We start from the raw sequence: 26,706 nt of genomic DNA, 5'->3' as shown, positions 1-26,706 counted from the left end.
TTTCAGGTTGCATAAAGGTGAAATAAAACAATTTAAAAATTGTAATGCCTCTTTGTTTGCTGTAATTCAGCATAACGCTGTGGAGTGCAGCTTCACTCTCTGTGAAAATTGATTTCTACGACAAAGCCTCCCTGTGATTCGGTCCCATCGTCACACTTGCCGCCGGCGTGTCTCGGCCTGTGAACGTTCAGTATGTCGCAGCTCACACTGCAGAGATGCCTCTGCGTTATCTGTGGCCCTTTGGGCTTTATGTTGCTTTATGCAGACTCCACTGGAGGTCAAACAGATGCTTTATTGCATATCCGTTAGGAAAAATGTCTGGGGACAAACAAGTGGAGACCTGACTGTTTGAAGGTAAACTGTGTCTGATTGCTTGCAAGAAACACAATGAAAGCAGCAAATATTCAAGTTGGAATCATAGAAGTGTGATGAATACCAGCAATTATGGAAACAAAGAGTCTGAAATGCATTCAATCAAACATTACAGTAGCTTTTAAAGCAGCCAAGATGTATAGAATAATAAAGACCCTCACAAGTCATCGTTTGAGCTATTTTCAAAGCGTTCTCAGAGGTTTTTTATCCAACATTTAGCCAGAATCTAAAAAAATCGGTGTCATTTTCAAGGAAATAGTTTCAGCTGGACGGCGGGACTGTTAGGGCGGAGCAACCCTGACCTCCTTTCCTTTCCCCATTACTGAGAGCGGAGCAGGAAGCTTGTGGCCTGCGTCACAAATAATGTATTTTTTGATTGACATTCTTTCATAACACCTCCTGATTCACAATGATTTGAATAAAGAAATACTCAAATGCAATTTCAAGTTTTATTTTCTTTATGTATGTCCCCCACCATAAGAAAAAAGCCACAAAAAGTCTTAAAAACACCAAAAATACAATTTTTCTTTAAAGACCAGCTTTATTGCCCCTGCAGACATTGAATCCTTGCTCTGTATGCAGCAGGGTGAGGCACTGCCTATTATCTCGGATCATGGTGTGATTGGACCTGCAGCACTCCACCAGGGGGACCCAGATCCTGTAAGTGAGGGCCTGGCCTCTTCTACTAAGCTGCCGTGACCTTGGAGTTGAAGGTGCAGCGTCCTGGGAGCCCACAGAATGAACAATAGGAGGCTTGCAGGGAGCCGGCCGTCCAAACATTTCATTACCATGCTTAATGTTCTCCCTCTGTCGCACCTTTCCAGACACCTTACAGCTTCACCATCTTCTTTCATTTCATCTTGCCAGGGAGGGTAAATCTCTCCTCGTGCCTGGGCAATCTGGCCAAAAAAAGGAAGAGACCCGAATGCATGAATAAAAGGACTGGTTAGCTCCAGGCGGAGCTGAAATTGGTCTATTACGCTGCTCCATTTGAGACCAGAGTGGGAGGGAGTGGCAGGGCCAGGCACGGAAGGTTTTTTTTCTTTTCTTTTTATGCTCTTCTGTCTCTGCCCTTTTGGAGACTTTGGTTCAAGCTACAAGAAACTCTAATCTCCTGGAACAAAGTGAAGGTGCAGAGCAAAGCTTATTGAAAAAAGCACCAGAGATTTGTTAAAGTAAACTTTAAAAAAAATACTGTACGGTGTAATCCAACAAACACTTAGGGAATCTGAGCTGAAAGAATGTTATTAGCTCAAATGGAGATGCGGCTGATGCTACATTCAGCTCTGACTAACCACACATATAGAGATGGATCACCTCCTATATTAGGCTCCATTACAACCCTATAATAACCTTTGCTGGTGCTGTGTAGAAGCCCCATTTATCCATCATTTTCTTTGCTTTTCTGCAGTCATAAAGGGAAAAAAAACTGCTTCAGCTCCAAATATTCTGAAATCAGGACGGCTATGAGCACATTCTGTTTGATCCCTGGCAGGATGCTGTTGAAGTAGAATGAATGCATGCATGAATGCAGACTTTTGGGAATTTATGTGAGTAACGGGTGACGACAAAGCGATCCTCAGCACATGGCATCTGTGGTGATTCTGAGGACCGTGCAATCAGGCGGCATTGTGGCTGGAGTGGGGCCCTCTCCTTCATGATCATTAGGCAAAGAGGGAGAGCAAGCAGAGCCATTTACTATGATTTCTCTTCACTCCACAGATTTAGGAAAAAAAAAGTGGAATGAAACATCATCCTTGCTGCAGAGTAATCAAAATGCTAAAAGCAGTATGCTTCCGTGAATCACAGCCGCAGAGTGCGATTCTAATCTACCTGTATACAAATGAGGGCTGTTTGTGCTGCTGGGAACCAAACCGTATGATGGAAGCTGTAGCAGATTAGGGAAATCTTATTACTCCTTTTTTTTTGCTTAGTTCCAAATAACTACATGTCTTTAACCTTGAGGACAAAGAGAGAAGAGGAGGATTGAGGTTAACCTGCAAACTTTCAAAAACAGTCTGCTAGGATTACAAAAGCCATTTGCTACAATGATTGCTCAGAGGTAAACAGAATTAATCAAGATGATAGGATAGGAAGGCTGGAAGGTGGCTGAAGACAGACTCAGCAGTAAATGTAAGCGTGGCTCCGGAAAATGGGCGTATATTGGAGCAATTAATAACAAGGAGCAGACAAACGTATCATTACATGAGTCTGGATTGTTTGTAGTTTGCAAAAAAGATGTTTGTTTGGATATTTAACCACAACTCTGATGCTACGTTCCCACTGGATGTTTGAGACTAATTCAACAACGCACTAAAAAGGCATTCTTGACTGTGCGATGAGCCATTAGTGTTCAGACTAAACTAGCAGGAAGGGGCTTCTTCTTCTTTTTCTACCGTTTCTAGCTCATGTCCACCATCTACAGTTGGAAGAGGCTTGGTTCGAAATATCGAAGCGGTGCAAATATCATGAATCTGGCTCCAGGTTTTTTCTTTTACAGCTCTATTCCGATATGTGAAAGACTTGGTGTCACAGAATTCTGGCAAAATACATTATTCACTTCTCCTTCGTGACCAATTTTCAAACGGTTGGCACTTCTGTGAATTAAAAGGGATGCCATCCATACGTGTTTGCAAAAGCACTGATTGCTCAAATACATAATATTATAGGATTAGTGAATAAATGGGCATCAAATACCTTTAAAAGTTCTGGTTTGTTGTTATAGGTAATTTTATCTTTTATTTAAAAATACTTTTACTTTGTAATGTTTTCAATTGAGTTTGGCCCCTTTTTTAAATCGGATTTCTGAACCGTGCAACAAAAATGTGTTAATCGTGAGTGAACTACTGATGAAAATGTAATCAACTGAACATTTTAGTGGACTGACAGCTTTGGTTTCATTGTGATTATTTTCTTCAACCATCTGCAATCACTAACCCTCAACTGAACAGGCAGTTACACAGAAAAGATAAGAATGGATAGAGGTTTAAAAGAAAGATTCCAAAGAAAGAAGGTACTTTTTTTCCCCCTGAATGCCACAAAACCACCGTCACAAAGGACAGGAGTACACTCGTGACCTTGTGCAGCTGCATCTGACCTTTCTGATTTTATCTGGTGGAGAAAAGCTCCAGAAGCATTGATTTTCAAAGGCAAACAGCCGAGGGGAAGGCAGCATCACCTACTTTGACGTGCGTTTCTCTCCGTTCAGCACAAGCTGAACAAATCAAAGTGACATTTTAGGGAATTAGGTGGTGTTAGGAAAATGACAACCGTTTTGTCTCTGTTAAAGAGCTTAGTCAAGACACAAGGAACAGTTTTGTGGAGCTTTTACATGTACTGGGAAATAACAAAAAGGGCTTTTTTCTGCGTCTCGAGAGCGGCACTTGTGAACGAAAGTTCTGTGAAAATGTTGTCATCACTCAAGACGTGTCATAACTGCACTCAAGTGGAAAAGAGACTATGCAGCTCATGTTCATGCTAAATAACTTTATTTTTGTGCTTCAAGAAGTACCACAGCACCACAGTACTTGAAGAAAGAGCAGGTGGGTGCATGCAAACAGCATCTTCTGGACTTGTTATACACGGAAGTATTTAAAAAAGCCAACAGTTACTTCGTCAGATATTTGGTTTTGTGCAGATTGTAATTTCCATAATCTACTTGGACATCTTTCAGCATCCTGAGTGTCCTCCAGATGTCTCCCTGTTCCTCTATAAATCACCTGACAAACACACCGGTTGTGTGTGTGTGTGTGTGCGTGGCCTTTTCTGACCTTCAGCTGTGGGCCAACAGTCCACACTGATCAGGCAAAGGCAAGCCAGCTGCCAGCCCTATTTTGCCCGCTGTCAGATGTTGACAAGCTGCATAAACATCGAGTGAAGACCGCAGCTCACCTGAGGGGCTAAAGCCAGGATGAATGATCCGAGGAGTCACTCAGACGGGAACCAGCTCAGTTAGGCTAAACCTGTGGTATGAAAGGAGCTGCCGAGGACGTTCACATCAGGAAAGGCTCTTTTAAAAAAGAAAAAATCTTTCTAGCACCACAAGAGTTCCCATTGTAGGAAAAGAAGCTTAAAGCGTTCGTCCTCAGAGAAATGTGCCAAACTCTAGATGCTTTGAAGTTTTCTCTACTTGGAGTGAAATGTTTGGCTAATTTTAGTGCGTGAGAGCAGAGTGCGGGTTTTTATGAGGGGCCGTATAAGACATTATTTATTCTGAACCATTCACATTCATACATTCTTGCTCTCACAGTCATATATACTCTCTTTCGCATACATATATTCTCTTACGCATCCATATATTCTCTCTCTCACATTCATACATTCTTGCTCTCACAGTCATATATACTCTCTTTCGCATACATATATTCTCTTACGCATCCATATATTCTCTCTCTCACATTCATACATTCTTGCTCTCACAGTCATATATACTCTCTTTCGCATACATATATTCTCACTTGCACATCCATATATTCTCTCTCTCGCATCCATATATATTCTCTTACGCATTCATATATTCTCACTTGCACATCCATATATTCTCTCTCTCGCATGCATATATATTACTTTACACATACATACATTCTCACTCTCATTGTCGCTCTTAAAAAAGAATGTATGTATGTGAAAGACAAGTATATATGAACGTGTGAGGAAGAGTTTATATGTGTGTGTGAGAGAGGAGTATGCATGAAACGGAAGTTACTTTGCATGAAAAGGAAGGCACTTTGAATGAAAAGGAAGGCACTTTGAATGAAACGGAAGGCAGATGATTTCTCGTGCTCTGATTGGACGAGAGGCCGCCACCTCCCATTTTGAACACTAAACCCTATCACTTGTACTGACTCATAACTATTAAGGTTACACAACTTAAATGTCATTTTGTAGTTGATTCAACTATAAAGTATTAAGCTCTATCAAGATTTTTTCAAATTTAACTTAACAGTGCTAAATATTTTAAAGCTTATTTGTATCTGGCACTCAAAAATTTTAAGATCCGTGAAGTAGCGTCATGACGTCATCACGTACTGGTGGGAGGGTCTTTCGTTTTCTCTACGTTAGCTCAGGTGGCCATGTTGGATTTGCCGAATGCGAGTATGCGACGTTTGAAATTGAAAGTCGAGCATTTTATTATTCTGCAAAGCGTTGCGATTTCGTCCCGCTTCAAGACGCCCCAACCTCGGGTTTTTTTTCATCCGCCTCATCGCTGATGGTGCCGTCTTGTCTTCAGCCCTGATTTAATTTGGTAAGTATCGTTCATGGTTTATGAATGAATGCTTTAAAAATGCTCTTATACTACCGTAAATGTGGTTTACTGTTGTTTAAACATATGTGTGTTATGATTGTTTTAGAGATTAATGTGGAAATGTATACATGATTAGTTTGTCATAGCAGACGTATGGCGAGCCAAACCCAAAATGCATTTCTGCCCGTAAGTTACGACAGTGATGAGGTTTTTTTTTTTTTCAGAGGTAGAAATGATCTGTTATGCTGCAATCACACTAAACATGATCCGCGTGTGAAATTCGCGTTGGAGGCCTCTGTCTGTGGCTAAAGTTTGCTGCTGGACATTTGTCCAAAAATGTCACTCAAAGCCTCTAACGGTTGTGTGGGAGGAGCTACCGCCAACAGTTTTAAGCCTGGTTGCTACATGGAAGCATTGGGTTTTGAATGCAGCTTTAAGCTTTTATAAATCACTGATCTCCGTTATAAAAAAGGTTTTTGTAAAAATAAATTAATCAACGTGCTCGTGTTGTGTTCAGGTACCGAACTACAGAGTGTTCAGTGTTTCACCTCCAGATAGACGCCAAGGCCAGCGAGGTAACTTGTCTCAGTTATTTGTCTAGAGCTATTTTAAAAAAACAAAAAATGCAATAGGTTGTGTAGTGCAATAAATGTTTTTTGATCAGAATATAATTGAAACATTTTTTAACATTGAAAAATCTCTCTTGGACTTTTTCAGATACTGAACTTCAGAAAGTTCACCAGAAAGTCACCATTTCGCCAGAAAAGACCTGTCAGTGGGTGAGTTTTATACTTATTTAATACATTCATCCTGAACTATTACCATTATTAGATTTATACGGCAGCATGGAAACATTTATGCACATTTTAACTAGCCAAAGGTCTAAATAGAGCTGAAATTATTTACAATTTAACTAAACATATTTAGATTGCAGGCTGAAGGTGGCACAATGGAATGGAGGTGCAAGTTGTGTTCTGTTACTTTGGCACTATGCAGTACTACATATAATACTGCAGTACTACATAGCAAATATTCCAAAGTGTTTCCACTGCCATGTATGTGGAGACACTTTGGAATATTGTCATGTCTTTATGACAGTATATTACAATAATAAAATGATGTTGCATTAGCACCATTCCATCATTTGAAACCATGAAAACTCATCTGTCAAGATCTGAAATGGATTTATGTAGAGTAGATGCAGTCAGAGGAAATTGTGCAGTTTTTACATGTTTGTGTAACTTAAAGCTGCCCTTTTCTGAGACTAAGTCCACCAAAACAGACAGGAACTGGCCAGCTTGGTTAGGATTTATGACCTCCAGGTGAATTTCTAATGTGCATAATTCAAAAACGGATAACAAATCATTTGTAAACAGCTGTAAGAAGCCACGGTGTAACTTGCCTTCAAATGACTTTGGGTCTTTGACCTGAAGTGGATCATGCCATGAACACTGTATTGTCCTCTTACTAGAAATAGACATCTAGAAAAGGTATCATTTTATTATTTCTTAAAGTTCCTTGAATAAATATTGGAAGAGTTGCTGTGCATTTGCTTCAAAGGTAATGGATATTTCTTTTTATTCTTTTAGGACCAGCGTGACGTGAACATGAGACGGGCACTTGTCCTCCTTGCACTTCCTGTTTATCTGCATGAAGATGCCTCCAACTTCTTCAAGACCTGTAAAGTAAGTGCACACGACTCCCTGTCAATGGTTTTCACTAATCCTTTAATATTGATTGAGATTTTATTGAGTGACATAATAAATAGGGCAATTGTTTGTAGTTTGTAAACTGAGTGATATTTTTAAATGGTTTTAAAACTGAGACGGAAGATGAAAGGCGAACATCAGGGACTCCTGATTGGAAGGAGTGGAGTTTCGTTTACCTTTTCTGCTCCTGATCCATCATTATTTGAATAAAGAAAAATGAAGCTTTAGTCTTAAATTATTTTATAAATGTCCTCCTTCAGAAAAATGCTAAAGAACTTTTTAAAAACACAATTTTAATTGGAGTTGGTCCTTAAAACATCATAGCCAGTTGATTAAAAGCTAACAGAATGTTAGCATGAAAAGATTCCTATTGACAGATGGCAGGAATGTCAGTTTTGGACATTAGTGTGATGAATATCTTTGAGGGTCTGAACTCATCTGTGTTTTTTGTTTTGTATTTTCCAGAATACCAAACCTCACAGACACTGCTGTGGGTATCTTCTCAGTTGTCGTGGTGACGCTCCGGATGCTGCCGTCAGTGGTCCCACACATCTGGCTGACTAATCTCTTCTAACTCTTCGGGGACATCTATGCTCTGGACCTACAGCACCCCAAAAAACTTGAACTTGCCTTCATATTTATTCAGAATGCTGTCTTGAGCCTTGAGGACAGCAAACCACTGAAAGGACATTTATTGACGCTGAAGAATGTTTCGTTGAGTGAGTCTTCCAGAATGGACTATTTGTTGGTTTAAGTGTTATGTAACTAATGTGTTTTGTTGTGATCATTTGCTTTTTCTGCCGTAAAATACAAAACCAACTCTTTTTGTCAATATGTTGTGTGGCACTCTTATAATGCAGTTTTATTGCACTTATTGTTTCTTCATCCTCTTGATATTTGTGCTTTTTTTTAAAGAGCAATTAAAAAAAGTGTATTAAGCAATCACTATTGTGTGGCCTTCACGTTTGTTGGTTTTTATCAATGTTAGCCTTTAAAATGTAGTGGGGCAGTATCAATATCTCTGTTTAGAATACATTTTAAGCTGAAGAATTTTAAATATTTTCAATGCTACACATTTAATGAGTCAAAGAATTTATAAAGCATTTGAGTGAATTTTACATATTTTATGAGTTGAGTAATATAAAAATATAGTTAGTTAAAGCGTTTTTTAGTTGGAAAATATTAAAAACTTTAAGTAAATAATCTCTCTTTTATAAGTTGAGGAATCTTAATATTTTTTATATGAAATAATACAAATGTAAGCCAACTGACAATATGAATTTTAATAAATGTTAACTTAAAAGTTTTAATAATATAACTTAACTGTTGCGTAATCTGTTACAAAATAATTTTTAAGTTCAGTCAACTCGCTAGGGATTACAGTGCAGACGCTAACATGAACAAGCAAGAAATCCCAAATTAACAGACTTGTGTTGTGGAAAGGTATGTTTTTCAGCTAGCAGGAATAATCAAAGTATCCGTTCTCTGTTTCAAAATGAGATTGCCACAAAACCGTATGTTATCTCATACTGGAACAGCTTTGGATGTAGAATTCAGTGGGAAAAGGTTTGGACCCTGCCACAAAAGTATTTCATCACCAATAAAATCAGAGAAATTTGTTTCAAAATTCTTCACAAATTTTATCCAGTGAAACATTTCTTTACTAAGTTTAAAAAAGATCTGGACATAAACTGTTCATTCTGTCATTCCTCACCAGAAACTGTGCCTCATCTTTTTTGGTTTTGCTCTTTCACTCAACTATTTTGGAAAGATGTGATACATTTTATAAGAACTCATCTATGTGAAGATTATAGATTATTTTACGAGCATATTATTTTTGGATATTTTACACAAGAAAGACTTAATGCAGAAAAAATATATGTAGTTAATTTACTTATAATTATGGCTAAATACTTTATACACAAGTGTAAATATGCCAACAAAAAAACCGTGTTGCATGTTTTTCAGAAAGAAATGGTTTTGTATGTGAACAGTATTAAATCTTCCACTAACAAAAAAGCTGTCAGAACAGTTGAAACATGGTCTCTCCTGAAACTTTAACAGATTCCTTTGCCTTATTATTTTTGTTTTCTTTTTGCATAACCTGTTTTACATGGTTATCATTATGTTTTTTTGTTCATTCTCATGGCGAACGTGAAGATTGTATTTTGCACACAGTGGAGTTTTGTGTTTGGTATTTTGTATGTGCAAGATATTGTTAATAAAGTTTATTTTTTTAAAAAAACGAACCGGCAAGAAGTAGCCACGGGGGTCCTGCAGCCATCGGAACCTTAACAAATATTTCATCTCCACCTCACCGTTGCCTTTTTTAAGAAATGACAGCTGGTTTTCCCACATTTATATGTAGTTATGGATCGAAAACAAGAGGAATTTGTTTTAATGTAAATGCGTGTTCCAGCGTCTACAGGAAGTGTCGCCCATAATTCACGCAAAGGCTCATGGGGGCTAGGAATAAGGTGGATACGGATTTTCTGTTTCGGTGGCACTTCTATTACCATTATTGGTATTTGAGACATTCCTTTGTGTCTCTAGAGATGCAGACAGATTTGTGACCACTTGAGGTGAAGATAAAATATTTCTTAAGGTTCCGATGGCCTTCTTATTGGTTCGTGTTAGCGTCTGTTCAAAATGGGAGGTGGCGGCCTCTCGTCCAATCAGAGCACGAGAAATCATCTGCCTTCCGTTTCATTCAAAGTGCCTTCCTTTTCATTCAAAGTGCCTTCCTTTTCATGCAAAGTAACTTCCGTTTCATGCATACTCCTCTCTCACACACACATATAAACTCTTCCTCACACGTTCATATATACTTGTCTTTCACATACATACATTCTTTTTTAAGAGTGACAATGAGAGTGAGAATGTATGTATGTGTAAAGTAATATATATGCATGCGAGAGAGAGAATATATGGATGTGCAAGTGAGAATATATGAATGCGTAAGAGAATATATATGCATGCGAGAGAGAGAATATATGGATGTGCAAGTGAGAATATATGTATGCGAAAGAGAGTATATATGACTGTGAGAGCAAGAATGTATGAATGTGAGAGAGAGAATATATGGATGCGTAAGAGAATATATGTATGCGAAAGAGAGTATATATGACTGTGAGAGCAAGAATGTATGAATGTTAATGGTTCAGAATAAATAATGTCTTATACGGCCCCTCATAGCTTTTGACTCAAATATTTCTTTAATTAATAGTGTGACAGTTTTAAATTGCAAATATTGGAATGTTTATGACAAGATGCAAGTGTTAAAAGAAAAAGAAAAATATTGTAGAAACATTTCTCCAACTACTGAGTACTTCAATAATCCTGGGAAAGTTTTCCAAAAATGAGAAACTTTTGAAAATGAAGCAACAGCTATTTAAAAGTTGCAATAAATATGTTTTTATGAGAAAGCTAGGAAATGAAAAGTTTTAAAAAGCATATTTCTGCATTTACACAACTGAAAGTGAGTGTAAATGCGGTAAGGCTGATTGCTTTTAAAATTTACTATGCCATAAAAAACTAATGGACCAATAGGACCTTGACTTTTCCTAAATGTGTGTATATTTTAGGCTAAAATTGTTTGATCATTCAAACTTCAAAACACTAAAGATACGTGAGTATTTACTACCTCAAATGACATAGCAGTCAATTGACTCCATGCTTTTTACAGGGGTGGTGTCATTACTCACTTTTTACTACATCTTTTGCCTCCTCCATAGTCTTTTTTATTTTTATTTTTTGCACTGTGAAGATAAAGTGTGGTTATAGTTTCTTTTTTAGCCAAAGGGAAACACAAATAAGAAGTGAAAAAAAGACAGTTACAGAGGTAACCATGGAAACTTCTAAAACTGTGTTTAAATTGGAATATGACTGATAATATGATTATTCCATGAAATAAGACTTATCAGGCTATAATGTTTTAGTGACGGTGGAACACTAAATTGTTATTGTTTTCATTGAGTGGCCTGATGTGGTTTCCCCTATTCTCCCAAAAACGGATCAATAAAATCTAAATTATGTGCAAATATTGCCAGAGCAGTCAGAAAGGCTGCTATGGTCTTTTTAGTTTCAAAGTGTTACCAGTAGCCTTTTAAAGTGTATTCCAACTGGACCCATTGGGTTTGTGTAACCCTTGTGCTATCTTAGGCACTTTAACGTTGGGAGTTGGGTCATCTAGACCCACTAGACAGTGCGCTGAACCTTTTTCTTCAATGATTTGTGATCTTCACTGGTGTCCATGGATTACATGAAATCTTTCCACCTTTATCCACCTTTGTCACGGTAGGGAGAACACGTCAAAGTAAGGGTGGGGTCATCTAAGATAAAACAAGGGTTAAAGTGAACCAGAGTTCGTTTCCCCCCGATGATCCAGAACAAATTTTCAGTCTGAGTACACCCAAGCAGACCCTGGTCCTGAACCAAGAATCGCTCTCTGACCCTTATTTGGAGGTGGTCTCGATTCGTTTCCAATCAACTCAGCTTTGGATCGCTCTGACATTCCTCAGTCTGGATACATCCATTCCCGGAGCAGAAGAACTGGATCAAAACGGCTACCGTAGCCAACGCAAACGGGGTAGGAATGTGGCAATAAATGAGCTGCAGACAAATGTAAAGCAACGGTTGATGTGATATCGAACAGAAAAAAGGGTCCAACTGTTTATTTGTTATTTGAACACAGCTGAAAATGCTTCTTCTTACATGATTTTCTGTGTCTTGTAACATGGCATGCGCTCGACAGGCACTGCTGTGACGTCATACCTTCTAGTTCCTTTACAGAATTCTCTTAAAAATAATACGATAACTCCACAACAATGAGACACAGCAGCTCATTGAGATGTGATCAGATGATTTCAGACTCATCAAAACAACTTAACGTGACGCACGTTGCTTCTCACTGTTTTACTGACAATCTTTGTCATAAAGGTTTTCAGCGTACCTTCTTAGCTGTCTTCTTGCCAATAACCGGCCTGCAGCACGACTCCACCGGACTAAAAAACGGAGTATAAAGTGTTGAGCATGACGTTGATACAGACGTTCAAAACTTGTGAGCGAAATATAAAATTTGAATGAACTAAAAGCAGAGGACTTCCATAATTTCTGCTTGTAGTTGATTTGCGCCGCCCTCATAATTTCTGACCAATGAGTGAAGAGATCTTTCAGTCTCATGGTTTTGTTTACTTGCCAGAACCAGAAAGTCCCCTTGACAAGAGTCAAGGGGACTTTCTGGTGAAAACGGACCAAATGTGAAGTTCAGGACTCGATCCAGACCAAATGAAACGGACTGGGTCTGGAATTAACGGTTTTCTGTCTGAATACACTCTTAGTTATGATTGTGCAATGTTGTTATGGTGCATAAAAAAGGAAAGCGTTTTGCCTATCACCGCTAGCTCCACGGAGAAGTTGGGTGTGTGCGTTAGCCTGGGGGCGGAGCTGGCAGCGCAGACTCTTCCTGGGAGGGGCTGGTGCTCAAAGATCAGAAGAATACTCAGAAATGCATGAAAGGATCAAACTACCACTTTGGAGTTGTTTTTTGACAGAAATTAACATTCTAACACACTTTAAAGCTCAAAAGCTTGATTTTGCATGATACAGGCCTTTTAAAATACAGCCTCGTATGGGACAGTATATTCTGGATTACTGACCATATGATTTTTAGTCATGTTATTATTTTATGGCATCATGAATCAAGTGCAATTTTTACACTTCACTTTTTGCAAAGTAACTTAAAACTACTTTTATAAAAAACAGCTGAAAAAAGTTTCAGTTCAGGTGTTTTAGCCTGTTAATTGTTGCCAGTTTCACAAACAGCTGCATTAATTAAAGTTTCACATTGTGATCTGTAGATAATGTAAAAGGTTAGAATGTAAACAACTGAGGAAAATGAATCCAGGCCTTCCCATCTTATCCTGTAATTACGCTTGCGGACGCTAATTTCCCAGAAGGGAGAACACTGCGTGCCTGGCCTACCTTCCCCGCCCCCCCCCCCCCCCCCCCCCCCCCCATAGTGCTATGACAACCCGGGGGAATAAAAGCCCTGACAAACACACTCAGCGCACACATGCACACCAACACAGTGGGTAAACCTGGGCAGGAGTGCTCCGTTTCAGGAGTACGTCTGTCAGTGCACAGAAAAAAAACTTCATTATGTTAAAATAAATGTGTGCTCAGCAACAAAAGGAGAAGGTGCTTTTCCACAAGCGTCATAAAACTATTCAATTATGAAGAATTGGACCGGCGGAGAGTCGGCCAGTGGTTCTGGATGATCCCGTTGATGCGAGTTGAAAGCCCAAACAAGCTCTAAAACTAGTTTGGTGGGTGAAATGTGCTTCTGATGGTTTGCCAGAAAAACAATGCACGGCTCACAGAGCAGGTCTGTATTTTCTCAAAAGCATTTTGCCATGCCTGACATGATCCTATTTTGAATGGCCCTCTGTGGTAATAAGGTCATTTGTCTTGTGCAAAGGAGAGAGAATCTATAGTTGTCATACGCTGAGCTGGAGATAAATGTGAAGGGCTAAGACTGCGCCAGTGGAAAGCATTAATGCAGTCAGCCCATTGCTCCCCTTTTCCTGATGAAAACCCTAAAAACTGTCAAAACAAAACTCACTGACTGTAAAAAAAGGACACAATTAAACTGCAGTCGATGTCTTCCGCCGTCTTATTCATCCCTTTTATGTATCCAGGTCCAAAACCTTGTTTTGTATTTAAATGTTATGCTTTTTTTTAACCCACTCCCCTCGGCAGATTAATCTTGAATTTATGCTTTAAACCACAATTGTTTTGTTTTTTTATTGAATCTGGCTACTTTCAATTTTACTGTATGTTAAACTTCGTTCTTCCACTAAAAAGTCAGCAGTTCAGAGAAAGAAAAAAAAGAGCTTTAAAGGCGTCACTGTCCTTGTGGAGCTAAAATAAGCCTCACAACAACAACAACAACTCTAAAAGTTGACCTAAAATATCACAAAGGAACATATGCAACCACACAATCAGCCAATAATTATTAGTAGAGCACCCTTCATGCATTGAACACAAAGTGCTTTATAGGGCTGAGGAAAGCTTGTGATGTACGAAAAAATAGCAAAATAAAAAACAACCGATCTGTCATTTCCATTTCACTGCCACAGTTTTCGGATTTCCCCCACTGGGTCCATGGAGGACCATAGACAGGAGTGGCCGCATCTTCTGGGGTTGAGATCAAGTGTCTCTTGCATGCAATTCTGACATACAATTGTACAACTCAACTGTATCGTGAAGTATTTGAAAGCCTTTCAAGTGTTTTAAAGGTGAGTGCTAGTTGTACGCATTTATGACAAACGGATGATGATGTCGTGAGGTGTCCTAACGCTCCACTCGCCGTTAGTAAGGTGTGTCTACTGGTGCGTCACTGACCATGCCTAAGTGACGCACGCACAGGTTGTACAGGTGATACACAAGTGACCGTAGGACGGACATAGGACAAAGTACACAATCATTGTGTAATTTCCTCATTTTTAAAAAGCCAGGCTGCACGCGGGGAGCGCACACTTCTCACTTGAACGACTCCAACGGGCCCCTTGTGCAATACCCAGGATTCACAGGGGACATACGACACACCTGCATCTCACCTACTTACCTTTGAGATTTGTGGAAGTGCTCGCAGCATGCCCATAGAAATAAAATGTGCATGAACATTTTCACTCTATGTGTTCACTGAGTGGTCTACAACTTTAGTGGTTTGTGTGGACCATCTAACCCATTTTTCGCCTGTTTCCGCCCTTAAAGGCAGTTGTGACAAAGGCGTCAGATGGTAGGAATCGATGAGGCTCATAGTGTAAGAAGGCAATACGTATACAAATGATACAAGCCATAAATACTTAAAAGCCACATAAATAAATGGGTTCATTAAACAAATTGTGTAAATGCTTTGTTAAAAAAAGTGAATCCTTCATTTCTATTTAAAAATCTCCACAGATGTAGAAACTCTCCGATCCTCAGGCGTTATTCCATAGAAAGACAAAAAATGAATGATTTAAAAACACACATGTAGTCTAGACACAACAAATGTGTTTGATCTACCTCTAAATCCCTCACCCTACACAAGAAAAGAAGATGATCCGAAAATGCTTTCTTTCTTTTCACACTTAACGCTCTTCTTTCTGCAGTATCAAAGTGCACTCGCTTTTTTCAGCCTCTGCTGATAATACCTCCTCCATCATTGCTATTGAGCAATGGCTTAACCCCCTTTTTTTGCGGTCCACCTTGCTGCCGCGGCTGTGAACAGATGCACCGAGGTGTGACCCCGCCGGCCGGGCTCAGGTAGCGAGCATTTCTCCACACACAAACGTTTACCGTCACACAGTGGAAACGCTGGCTGTGGCTTTCGTGTCGTAATGTTCTTGGATCAGGCAGGAATTAGTGTTTTCACAGCTATGGATGGAATCCGATTATCATACAGGGATCACCGTCGTCATGGAAACCAAGGATGGAGCATAGTGTTAAGCCGTTTCTTACACATCCTACAACACTGGGAATTAGTGAGAAAAATTTCAGCTCCCTTAAAATAATGATGTGACAGTTTTTTTTCTTTTGTTTTACTGAGCACATTTATGAGGCAGCTATCCATGATGTGTTTTTATAGACTGCATGTGTCGAAGGACAACCTCTGCTCTTCAGAGACATTGATTTGTCACGCGCTGCTATAAAATTTCTGCATCAATAAAACTCCTCCCAAGGCGGGAAAAACGACATTTGAAGACCTCGACTTGTAATCTAATGACATTTATTTACATTGCGGGAATGTGTTGCTGGAGCTAGCCCGGCGTTTTCCCATCATTTCTTTGTGTTGTGCTGCATCTACTCATGGAGGCTAATTTCATATGGGATGTGCTCCGATTCGTGCCTTACAAAAAAAAAAAGTGGGGCAAAAAGGATTTAGTCAGCCACTAATTGTGCAAGTTCTCTATCTTAAAAAGATGAGAGAGGCCTTTAATTTTCATCAAAGGTGTACCTCAACTATGCGAAACAAAAAAACCTAGAAAAATGACATTGTTTGATTTTTGAAGAATGTTTTTGTAAATTATGGTGAAAAATAAGTATTTGGTAAAAAAAAAAAAACAATAGTTCAACTCAATACTGTTTTTTCCACCCTTTGTTGGGAATGACAGCAGTCAAAGGTTTTCTATAAATCTTCACAAGGTTTTCACAAAACCTTGTTGCTGGTATTTTGGCCCATTCCTCCATGCAGATCTCCTCTAGAGCAGTGATGTTTTTCCAACCCAAAACTCATGTCCGGTCATATGGTCGTCTTATCTGCATTCAAATCGGTAGAAAATCCACACTAAGCATTAGGGGTAGGAATTTTTAGGAACCTTAGGATTCAGGAGGCAACAAGTCTATTACAAAGCGGTTATTAATGCATCCTAAATCTTTATTTTCCTTATTTTAAAATATGGTTTTTCTCTTTACCACATGACATTGGACCAATACAACTTACTTTTCTCACCCGTAGCATCAGCTGTTTTCGGAAAAGTCCCGCCCCTTTAACTGTCTCCACAAATCATTATTGGAGGCTTAATCACACTTCATCAGTCTGACCAATCAGAAATGGTTAAAGTCTTCACCTACTTGTTCAGATTCTGCACATAAAGTCTCTCAGTTCCAACAAAAATACCAGCTAAAGCTCGTCTTTAGCGGTGTAGCTTTCCACATTTTTGCATGCTGGTGTGCCGCTAGATCTCGTTCAAGGTTAAAGTGTGGCGTGGCTCAAAAAAGGTTGAAAAACACTGCCCTAAATAATACATTTTAGTACGACACAACTTACAAATGGCTTTACTTTTGTCTGAAGCCCTTTGACTTTTGACATTCAAAAAGCCTAAATATTTCCAAACATAAGCTTTAAGTAAAGTCGTGTCCTCTTCAAAAACGTCAGAGTGAAAAAAGCATTTCAGTGGGAGAGTGTAAACAGGGGTATGATGAGATATCAGCATTGCTTCACGCCATCAATTCAGAGGTGAATTTCTACTGAACTCTTGCTGCTCTGCAGAAAATATGTCTTAAGCTCTTTGATTTAGACTAAAAACAGCATAATCATAATTAAAAGACTACTGGGAATGATTTTACAATAAAGACGACAAAAGATGATTGGAATGGAACTTTTATACTTTTATGTGAAATAACGTTAATTTTTCGATTCTCGACTTTTTAAAATTCACAGATTCTGAATCCAGTGCAAAAATCCAAACACATTTTTATTAAAGTTTTAATGAATTTGAAATGTGTAAAAAATGTCTTTCATTTCTGCAGGTGACTGACAGACCAAAATGTGTAAATGACTAAATTGCACGTCTTGCTTGGATGTGGAGTGTGAAAGTTCTGTCACCGCCTGCAAAGTTCAGAAGCAGTTTTTAACATCCATCCACGTGTCACACACAGTACTACAGTACACTACAGTCATCCCTTCTTTCCGTCGTGTGGCTTTCAATCATTTTTGTCATTCCCTTCTGCATTTCCATGACAAAAAAAGTGTAATAATAATCCGCTGCTGTTCCTGACTTAATTAAAGCTTGTCACAGGTCCATTTCACACTAGTTGATTAATGCTCATGGCCGCTGTGTTCATTAGCATCTCAAAACATTCCTGGCTAATACATTAAAATGAATAGATGATGTATGAAAATGATCTAGTTTGGATTTTCACAACATTTTAATTATGGTTTTAATTGAAATGATCAATTATGCAGACAGCCATATATTGCTGTCTTGTTATCAATCAGCGCAGCGCAGAGACAGAAGACTCAACACGATGAGTTTAATGATTAGAGGGACTGGGATTGTCTGGATCATTGACTCGGAGCAGACATGTGGTGGGGGAAAATCTGAGGTCGACCCCGACGCCTGAATCCCAACGCCTTTTATGGCGCTGCCGCTGGGTCACAAAGAGGTCCGGAAAACACAACATGCCAGCTAACGAGAGGAGTGCTGTCGCGGACACAGAAGAGGATGCTCCTCCTTTTCCTGACTCAGCAGTGTAATGATCAGCAAAAAACTGATACACACTTTTTTGAGATCAGTCTAGAAATCCAAGATAAGTTTGCAACAAGCATGTTATTATGTGCCACTATCGAGATCTAAGAATAAGTAAGCCATTTCCAATGAGTGACGTTGACACTTGCTCGGTCCAGTTCTCATATACAGTCAATGGTAAAGCCTTTTTTTCTTTGAAGAACAGGTCATTTTTACAAAAACACTTTGAATATGTTGCTGCATTACAAAAACAAGACAAACACAGGAAGAATACTAAACGAGACCAGAAGGCTTTAGCACCAAAACAATAATTTCAATTAAACTAATTAAAGAAAAAACATAGAACTATTAAAGCAAATCTACAAACATCTAAAGAGCAGGGAAAGTTAGCTAAACACTGCAAAACCAACATCAGGAAAAGAGCTAAAACAAACATAAAAATTTGTATGAAGAACATGTTTAAATATTTAAGACCGGAGCTTTAGCCCTATTGTTTACATTTTTCTACTACCATAACCCTTGAATTATTACTAATGTAACTCGAGCGCATTCTAAAGCAGAAACAATAGCAGCTTTGCTCCACTGTGCAACACTTGTAACACTTGTATAACGAAGCAAAGCCGATATGAAAAGCGTCAGAATCAGCTGATCGCATCAGCAGTCGAAGAGTTACGGTATGTCAAAGAGCGTGTGTTATTTAGGTGTCACTAGAAACATCTACAGTAGTTTATGGGAGCAAATGTTCTTTTGTGGTAAAAGTTGGGTATCAGACAAACAACAAAACAATTAAATAACAAAATAACTACCATATTTTTGCTTTCCAAAATCAAAATAGTGAGCGGACATTTTAAGATTTTATACCTTTTTTTATAAAAAATAAAATAGAATCATTTTTTTAAATATGAATAAATCTTATTGAAGTGGGCATTATGAAAAAAAGTAGAGTGTGTCTTGGAGTTTTAGGGCCAGTTTAAAAAAAAAAAAGTTTAATTACTTTTAAGTCATAAATTTACGATAAAGAAAGTCATAACTGTTAAATTATGAGATTTTAGGTCGTAAATTCACAAGATTCTTTCACGTAAATTTACCACTTAAAATGTTGTAATTTTACTTTTTTTTTTTTTGGGTGGTAATATTTTGGTGGTAATTTGGTGATTTATCAAACCGTCTGTTTTTAATTTTTTCCTAATTTTGGTCAAAATTTGGAAAGAAAAAAAAGTATTTAGTGGCCTAAATGGACAACAGAAGCAGAACAAAAGTCTCATTAAGATCCTAAAAGTCATGGAGTCTATTAAAAAAGGTTTTTGAAGTGCAGAGCTAGCTGAACGTGAAAGAGGAAAGATGCACCTAGAATCCCACAGAACGACTCAGATTTCATGCTTTTATCCGTTTGCTTCCGTTTTGGATTTCCAGCAGAAATGAAATAAAGAAAGCACGAGCCTTCATATGCATGCGACCATCGCCACACACCACTGCACAGCAACACTCTCCTTAGTGTCCGTCAAGGTCACTGGAGCGAGACTGGGCCAGAGTGATTGATGGACAGAAGAGGAAGAATATGGACGGGCTGGAAGGAGGAGTGAGCCCGAGGTTAGACGCCATCATAGATCTGACAGACAAGAGGAGCCTGCAGGGTGTAATTCAGTTCACTAAAAGCTCTTAAACCTTCAGCTCCAACCATTTCCTCCTCCTGGCCAGAGAGGCAAAACATGGAGCAGAAATGTGAGTGGCATTGCATTTTGTTTCCAATTACACAGGTGGTGTAAACAATGACCTCCATTTTATTCCTCATTAGTGCCTATGTTGCATTCATTTCCCTCTGAGTTTTTACTAATTGTTTGCAAAACATGTTTAAAATATTCTATGTTGTCTGTCCGTGGCGATTATTCATCTGCTTGACCTTTTTTCACACTGGTGACAAAATCTTCTAAAACAGAGGGATGCCAGATGTGAGGAGCGGTGGTTCTCACGTACGTTGGAGATTGATTTTTGCTGAATCTTCCTGCTTCAAAGTGAAAGCCTGAAACAAAGCAGCAGCGAATGATCAAGGCATTCAGGCCAGTTTTTAGCTGGCTTGCAGTGAGATGATGCAACAGTTTGTAAAATATCTCAAAACGAGAACAAGCAGCCTGTAGCTGCAGGATGCAACAAACCCGTGTGGCTCCTAACGTAGTAAAACGGGTAAACGCTGCACCTCTCCAGAGACACTCTAGCCCCCTAGTGGGTGGATGTGGGCTGTTTACAGGCGGGAAAATGGGCAAACCTGTACGCAGTAGGCCCGCACAAAATAACAAGGTCGTAGACCACTAAGCCTGTAGAGATGAAATGTTTCTGCACATTTATTTACATTTATTTTAGGGAAGTAAGGGGGTAGTTTTGTATCACCTGCACACCCTGTGTGTGTGGCATTCGCATGTGGTCGGAAAGGAAGCAGTACTCGCACCTTAGTACCAACAACTATAGTGCAGCGTGTGGACACCATACGCCGGCATTTCCAGTACGTTATTGGCAACTGGCAACTTACACTAACCTTACAAATCCTTCACATTACACTTGTCATATTCCATTTTCATGATGCCTCAAAGCACATCTGTGCTCGCCTAAAGACCTTCTCCTATGAAAACCATGTTTTGGCTGTTTTTATTGTGTTGTTGTGGCATGATGGGGGACTATAACGCTTAAAGTTGCTTATTTCAGTATTTCTTTATTCAAACTGTTATGAATCAGGAGCAGACGAAAAAATGCTGCTGGAAAAAGAGCTTATTTGTGACATAGAAAACACGCTGGGTGGTCCACAAGCTCCCTGCTCCGTTCTATTCTAACGCATCCATTTGTAGCCGTCTAGATCCATGTACGTCTTTGTTTTCCCCACCTAAGCTGATAACTGGCTCAAAACTGTACGGCTGGATAGCTCCAAAACTGCTCACCATTTTTGTTGCACCTGCAATGTTAGGTTGGGAGTGTGAGGGGCTGTAAGCTAGCAGTAGAGCATGCAAACAGATGAATGATGGAAAGCGGGGGAAGGCTGACTCCACTCCAACAGTCCCACCCACCACTCAGAGATAGATTTCTAATGAAATACTGCCCCTGTGCAGAAACTATGTTATGGAAAACAGCACAGTTTTTTTTTGTTTTTTTAATAATCATAATCAAAATTAAAAGACCACAGAGAAGCCTTTTAAAATAGATCAAAGGATGACCGGAGTGGGTCTGTATGATGCTGTCACTCCTCTCTGGAGCCAGACAACCCAAAATCTCACAACAAAAGTACAGATCAACTCCCTGTATGGATGCATGTGACTAAAAGGCTTTAGTACTGTGGATGAACCCTTTCTCTGAACTGCGATCCCCGTGCATTCTGGGTAGTTTTCTTTTCCCCTGCGTGTTGATCATATCAGGAAGTAGTTATGCTTTGTGCCCACATTTGTGTCTCTGAGAGGGCCACAAGGATGTAATGCCCCCTGCTTCTGTTGTACTGAAGCAGTCTTCCAAAACTTAAAAAAAAAACCTGCATCGCACCATAAAAACCAGACTGAACACTAGTTACCGCTCAACGCAGCGCATGTTACCAATCTTCACACACAGGTGTTCTCAGGTAATTGACTCAAAATGCAGAAGTACAGATTTTGTTCATTTGGCTTCAGATTTTCTGGAGCATCGCATTTGTCCCTGAAATTCAATCACGACTTTTGGCAGCAGTTGAAGGCGATGACGAATGAATAAAACATGAGCTCAGTGTGCTGCGGTTAATGACACTGGTCTGGAGCGCCGCTGTATCTGAGAGCAGGTGATGCCAGGTGAAGAAAATGCATTTTTGTAGCTGCTAAACATTTCAGATATAATTTTCCACTCAGCTTCAGGAAGAAAAAAAAGGGGGGTTGCATTTTTGGGTAATATAAAAGGGAATGTGAAGGCACTGACTGCATTTGCTTTTCAGATTCTCACCAAACAACAAAGTATGTGTTTGTGCACAAAGAATCCTACAGCCTCTCTAGTCTGTCATGGAAGTCTCATTCTTCCATCAAGCTCTGCGTGACACAGCATAGATTCTTTCAATTTGTTTCTCCTACAGCTAACTCCCTTTAAAGTCCAAGAAGATATCAGAGATCGGCAATAACTCGCATTTTCCCAGCTCTGCTTCAGAGTATTTTGATACATTAAAACAGAACAGAGGTAAAAAAAGAGCCTGATCTGTTGATAACCTCCTGACTGGTCCCTTTCTAAAAGAACAGACTTAACGGATAAATTGTTCTTTAATTGCAGAAAAGTGGGACTGACTGGAAGTGGAGACAGAGGTCAGGGAACCCATTATATAGAAAGCGGCAGAGCAAAACACAGTCATTATAAACATAAAGAAAAGGACTGTGGTGAGCTGCAGCCTGAAAACTGTACATCTGAAGAACACAGGGCAGCCCAAGTCATGGAGGGTAAAGGCTGCTGGTCATGGTGTTAAAGTTAAAACCGTTCTTAAATGTCAGTGCTGGTTCTTTTTTTTTAACACAGGTAATTTGTTTTATGTTCAGCGTTTAAAATGTACTGTTTTATAAAACTTGTAAAATATTTTGGTTACAGTCTGCAGGTGCATTTACCCAGACGCTTTAAAACATGCACCTATGCGGGTACTATGGGTTTTTGGGGTTGTCCGGGCCTGTGGAGGGTCGTAGAGAGGAGCGACCACACCGTAAAGGGAGTGCCGGCGTGTCTTGCAGTTCCCTAGACGCTCGTACAGCCACCTCAGGGGACACGATGAAAACGGGATGTAGCGTTATCACGTGTGTGTGGTAAATGTATCGAGAAGTCTTCAAAAGCCTAATGGAACACGCTTATGGTGTATGGGTGATGCTGGGGTACGGGGCCCTTACACCATCCTCCAGTCATTAGTAAGGTGTGAGTACTGCCTCCCTACTGACCTGCCCAAATGCTGGACACGGGAGTGTGGAGGTGATACGCAATAATGTCCACACAAACTATACTTCGATTGCCTGATTGTCTAATTTCTAACAATCAGGTTGCACGCAAAAAATGGCTACTTATTACGTCAACAGCACTGTGGGTCTTTGCCCAGTCCGCAAGATTGAAAACAAATGTTAAAAATCTGTATGACACGCCTTTACTTGCCCTATAAGTGTTCACTGTGCTCTGTCGCCCGAAGCATGCATGTAGAAATGGGAAAGACCATTTTGGCTTTATGGGTTCACTGACGGGTCTACGACCTTGATATTTTGTGCAGGTCACCTGCGTGTCCTGTTCAAGTTTGCCCGTAAGGCCAGACATCCGTTAGGGCAATTGTGACAAAGGCTGTATGTGTGCCAGCTCAGATAATAATAACAAAGACTCCTCTGTTTATCACGGTACAGACTCAACCGAGGTATCCTATGGTAGATAGACTTCTGTTGCAGGTTTGTTTCTCCAATCAGCACCATGAAGAAAAAAGGAACAAGGAGCTTTGGAAGGTTAGAGCACTTAAACAATTTTTTAATAAATATGATTCTTTAATTGCTTAACTGGATTTCAAAGTTACCGTTTTACCTGTAAATGCTTGCCAGCCTTTCCTTAGTGAGCTGAAGTTTCAATATTAAGGGCAAAATGAGGCATGATAAACATGGAGACCAACAGAACACCACCCACCTATTCTGCAAAATCACCAAGCTCCACTCTGCAGCCAGTAATTGGTTTGACTCCTCTGAGCTGCTGCAGTCACAGGGTGAACGTGTAAAAAGAAAGGTCACCAGACAGCCCGCTGAAGAGAAGTTTCCTCAATCTGTGACGCCTCGTTCTCGCCCGGAGCGGCCCCTTCAGGAGACCGGAGGAAGATCTGACAGAGGGGTGAGGAGAGCACTGCTTCTGTCAGATCCTCTCACCCCCACAGTCTCTTAAAAACATAACTGAGGTGGTTTATACACGTTCACATTACAGGACACAACCTTCTTCAATGTCTTAGCAACATTCTTAAATAAGAGGAAACCAAGCAACCAAAGGTACAGAACTATATCTGCTGGTACAACAGTTCAGGACACGTTATACACAGCAAGCATTGCATTGTTTAGACGTTGTGATTATGATTTTAATGCAAGTAGCTGCTGTTGTCACAAATACATTGATATTAATGTAGAAATCTTTAATTGGAATGATTTACTAAAGCTTTTATTGTGCTTTTTTGAGTAAATGTCAACAAAAATAATTCAATCAATAGAGCAAAGCAAAAAAAAAAAAAAAAGTTCCAAATCTTAAACTTTATAGTTTAATTTAATGAAATTAAGAAGAAATTAGGAGGCCATCCTGGGACCCCTTCCTTTTCATTGCCTATCTATTTCTCATTGAAAAATCTCTTGTAAATTTAAGAACCAGTTTCACTGCTATGCTGACGACACCAAGCTCTATCTGTCAACCAAACCCAACCCTTGACTTCCAACTCATTAGTTGTCTCACAGACGTTAGATCCCTGTTCTCCTTGAACATCCTTCAACTCGGTGATAAAACAGAACGTCCTTTTGGCATAAAATCCCCATTTCTCTTCATATCAATAACTATGGTAACCCCTGGACTATATGTAATAAAGTAAAAAGTCTGGGTGTCATTCTGGACACTATCACATGGTAATGACATCAATAACAATCCCTGGTCTGCATATTTTAATGTGTTCATCCTCTCTGCCGCCCCCATCTTGGTCTGCAGCCTTGTCATTGACTATTGCCATTGTCTCCCCTCTGTCTTCCCCACAAATCCCTCAACAGGCTCTAACCGGTCCAGAACTCAGCGGCTTGGATAATTACAAAAAAAGAATCTTTTCACCACATTAAACTACTGAGGCTCCACTGAGTCCCCAGCAAATTTAGAATTTAGCACAAACTCCTGCTGTACACTTTCCAAGTAAACTTTGCCCCTCGAACCTGCCCAGTGTCCTTCACATGGGGGTGGGGGGTTAAGAGCCTTCAACAACCAAACTTTTAAACTCACTCCTCTTAGATCTAAGAATCATAAACTTTTAAAACACAACTGTGTAAAATGACCAACCCATGAAACATTTTTTTCCCTCTAGCTATTTCTCAATGATTTTAAAACCCATGATCCTTTTAATAACATATTGTTTAAGCGTTTTTTTTTATTTGTACAGTGCCGTTACGTTACTATGTATTATCATCATTTTTTATTTCTACTCTAGTTAAACTTAAATGTTGACCAGTTTGCAAGAGTTGATAAGGCTCTAGACATTTAATTTCTCATCTAGAGAAGATTGAAGCACAAATGAAGCAATATGAGCTGACATTTCTTGACAAAATCAACCAAAATGTGCCCATGTTTAACAGTCAAGATGGAAAATTAGCCTGGCAAATAGCTACTTAAGCATCAAATGGAGAACCCATGCTGAATTTATGTTTATAATTTTTAAAACAAAGGTTTAAAAGGCTTCCTTTGGCCATCATTTTCACACCTCCATTAAACTTATTTTACATTCTGTTGAACACAAGGCGAGCCTTCTCTTGGTTTTAAAGCACAATAAGCTGTTGCCATGCAACAAGTAAATACAGTTCAGGTGTGCTGCTCTTGAATGTCTTTGTACCTTCCAGTAACCTGTGCACTGAGTGCAGCAGAAATGGCCTTTCCTTGTTGCTGTTAGCCCTCTCCTCTGTGCACTGAAAATAAAGGCCCCTGATGGGCTCTTTTTAGGGTGAGATTTTTTTAGAAAGTTCCCGTTTTCTTCCAACATCAAACATGGAACATGAAATCCTGGTTTTCACAGTGCTGTGATGACAAAAGAAACAGTGAAGAGCCCAGTCATTTCCCTCAAAGCTCACCAATGTGGAGCATCTTCAGATCCAAGACTCTTATTATCAGCTTTTCCCAAAACGGGAATGTCACGGCAACAAGAAAAGCCGTGTGGACAGAAGAGGAGCAGGAGAACATGAGAGCCAACTCTCCATCCTCCTGCTTTTGTCATTTTCTGGCAGCTGTAGCCTGAGTGTCGTCTAACATGCCAAACATGTGGACATCACCACGCTTAGTCCACACTGAAGAAAATAAACAGGATGTAAAGAGGAGGTATCACGAAGATATGATGATGGCGTTAAACAGTCAACGTGACCAAGCGGTGTTATTAACTCACCAGTAGTAAACACTTAACTCTTGCCTATTTAATTACGCTAATGAATACATATACAAATGACCCTGACTAGTTATTAGCCCTCTCAATTAGGAGACGTGTAGGGGGGGAGGGGGGTGCTTTCCATGGGTGATAACAGGCAGCAGAGAGAAAGGTTCATGCAATTCCCCTGTTGCCTCAGGGGGTAAAGGGTGCTGCAGATACCCTCTGTCCCCAGAGAACGTGGAGCAGTGCACAGAATCATAAATGCACACGACTGAGGAC

The 26,706-nt window shown here is 39.6% G+C and overlaps 1 protein-coding gene and 1 long non-coding RNA gene across 15 annotated transcripts in view; one reads left to right on the top strand and one right to left on the bottom strand.

Annotated features, from left to right (window-relative positions):
* Positions 1-26,706, bottom strand: part of syt1a (synaptotagmin Ia) — a 215,574-nt gene that overhangs the window by 76,592 nt on the left and 112,276 nt on the right. The gene's annotated exons all lie outside the window — the stretch shown is intronic.
* Positions 5,471-26,706, top strand: part of LOC144989465 (uncharacterized) — a 51,435-nt gene continuing 30,199 nt past the window's right edge. The window contains exons 1-5 of one of the 2 annotated variants that reach the window (XR_013653672.1): positions 5,471-5,617; positions 6,135-6,192; positions 6,335-6,396; positions 7,207-7,302; positions 7,792-7,912. This is a non-coding gene — a long non-coding RNA (uncharacterized LOC144989465). Of the gene's footprint in view, positions 5,618-6,134; positions 6,193-6,334; positions 6,397-7,206; positions 7,303-7,791; positions 7,913-26,706 lie in introns of those variants that run through there. The other variant, XR_013653671.1, reaches the window with a different exon arrangement.

This window comes from Oryzias latipes, chromosome 23 (assembly GCF_053564925.1).
Source record: "Oryzias latipes strain Hd-rR chromosome 23, Olatipes_Hd-rR_3.1".
Classification (NCBI taxonomy): domain Eukaryota; kingdom Metazoa; phylum Chordata; class Actinopteri; order Beloniformes; family Adrianichthyidae; genus Oryzias; species Oryzias latipes.
Note: the sequence above shows the minus strand (reverse complement) of the source record. Positions and strands in the feature narration are given on the sequence as shown.